Source organism: Phocoena sinus, chromosome 17 (assembly GCF_008692025.1).
Source record: "Phocoena sinus isolate mPhoSin1 chromosome 17, mPhoSin1.pri, whole genome shotgun sequence".
NCBI classification, from domain to species: Eukaryota; Metazoa; Chordata; class Mammalia; order Artiodactyla; family Phocoenidae; genus Phocoena; species Phocoena sinus.
The window spans coordinates 65,417,453-65,419,887 of NC_045779.1; the positions used below are offsets into that span (position 1 = coordinate 65,417,453).

At 39.5% G+C, this 2,435-nt stretch overlaps 1 non-coding gene across 1 annotated transcript; it reads left to right on the forward strand.

Moving 5' to 3' along the window:
* The first annotated feature begins 599 nt into the window (after nucleotides 1-599).
* On the forward strand, nucleotides 600-702 carry LOC116742805. The gene has a single exon (XR_004346585.1). It is a non-coding gene; the product is annotated as a U6 spliceosomal RNA (small nuclear RNA).
* The last annotated feature ends 1,733 nt before the right edge of the window (nucleotides 703-2,435 follow it).

Genomic DNA, 2,435 nt, shown 5'->3' on the forward strand with positions numbered 1-2,435 from the left:
TTAGTCATTTTACTTCATGACTAAGAAGTTACTATAGTTACAATTTATAGTGTGAACTACTGGCTGAGCCTGCTTTTAATCCTGAAGTCACTGATGCTTAGAGCAAGTCTGTTTCACTGACCAGGCAATTGAACAACCAAAAAAAGTAATATAAAACAAAAAGGAATAAATGTATTGGCATTTCAAGCATTAATAGGAAAAGTATTAGTGCTTAGAGGGTTCTTTCTAAGATCAATAAAATCAAAATGTAGACAGTGCTTCAGACTTTTGTATGCATCAATAGCCCCTAGAAGGCTTTAAAAACACAGATTGCTGGACCCAACCTGCAGAATTTCTGATTCAGCAAGTTTCTGGGGTGTGGCCTGAGAGTCTGCATTTCTAGCAAGTTCTCCAATGATGCTCTGGTATGGGACTATGCTTTGAGGGCTTCCTATTAGTAAGTTTTCCTTGACCATTGATCTGATTCCTCTTAAAATAAAATTAGTTATTCAACCATGTATTTTATATTTTTTTTATAAATCTGGGAGACTCAGCCTGCCACCTACATGGGATTTGTTAATAAGTTCTGAAAATCATCTCAAGATTTTAAGATTTAGTGGTTGTTTCAGCAGCATGTATACTAAAATTGAAACAATACAGAGAAGACTTGCATGGCCCCTTCACAAGGATGACATGTGAATTCATGAAGCTTTCCATATTTTTTGGAATCTCTTGTGTGCTGTTGGTAGGAATGAAAAGTGATACAGCCACTATGGAAAACAGAATGGAGATTCCTCAAAAATTAAAAATAGAAATACCATACGATCCAGGAATCCCATTTCTGGGTGTATAGCCAAGAGAATTCAACATAGGATCTCAAAGAGTTATTTGCATACTCAAGTTCATTGCAGCATTACTCACAATATCTAAGAGGTAGAAGCAACCCAAATATCCATGGACAGATGAATGGAGAAGGAAAATGTGGTATATACATGCAATGGAATATTATTCAGCTTGAAAAGAAATGGAAATCCTGTCACATGTTACAACATGGATAAACCTTGAGGACATTATGCTAAGTGAAATAAGCCAGTCACACAGAGATAAAGGCTGTATGATTCCACTTACATGAGGTATCTAAAGTAGTCCAACTCACAGAAACAGAATAAAATGGTCGTTGCCAGGGGCTGAAAGAGGGGGAAATAGGGAATTGGCGTTCAATTGGCATAGAGTTTCAGTTTCGCAAGCTGAAGCTCTAGAGAAGGCAATGTGAATATACTTAACACTACTGAACTGTACTCTTAAAAATAGTTAAGATGGGGCTTCCCTGGTGGCGCAGTGGTTGAGAGTCCGCCTGCTGATGCAGGGGACACGGGCTCGTGCCCCGGTCCAGGAAGATCCCACGTGCTGCGGAGCGTCTGGGCCCGTGAGCCATGGCCGCTAAGCCTGCGCGTCCAGAGCCTGTGCTCCGCAACGGGAGAGACCACAACAGTGAGAGGCCCGCGTACCGCAAAAAAAAAAAGTTAAGATGGTAAATTTTATATGTGTTTTTTACCATGATTAAAGAAAAATTGCTAATTTAAAGATAACAGTAATCCTTGGTTGGTGAGGCATCTAGAGAGAAGTGGAGAAGTAGCTCTTTGTGGCTACTCAAATGTGAGCTGGGGACTTATCCTGTTTCCAGTGTTAGCAAGATTTCCCCTACCTGTGGGCCTATGGATTCCTAACCTCTCATATAAGACTCCTTAAAGCACTCGTGCTTGGGTCCAATCCAGAGATTCTAATTTGGTCTGTAATGTGACCTGGATGGTAGGATTTTTGAAAGATCCCCAGATGGTTTGAATTGTAGCCAGAGCTACAAAGCATTGTTTGGATCAGTGATTCATAAATTATGAAAGGTTAAAAAGATTCTCTTTGGGGTTTGTCAAACTCTATATGCTCAGTTCTCCTCTCTCCTCTTCCTCACAGCCCAGGTAATTCTGGTTATCGTCCCCCTCCCCTACCAACTGGAGAAATATAGCATTAGATGATTTCTAATGCCTCTTTCAGATAAAATACATCCATGATTACCCTTTTCTATGGTAGGATTCTTCTGTCAATGAATTGGGCTGGATCTTATACAAAGACATTCTTTTTTTCAAACCTCAGTTATAGGGAGTTGAGTTTATCATCAACTGGGTTTGCACATGGTCAAGATTTCTATTAATATTGGTGGAACAGTCTTAGTTTTGGCTGTGTGTGTACACAAAGCCCACCCATCCTTTTAAATCCTCCTCAGTCAAACTTCACAGTTAAAGCATAGCATTTAGGCTTAAAATCAAACTGTTGAACTATAACAAAATTCCAATTTTTTGCTTGTACATTGTTTGACAGGCTATGAATAGCTTAGAAGATGATCTGAAGAATGAAGGGATAATGTTTCAGTGAGTTAACATCTGTGTGGAGGGATTAGGTCC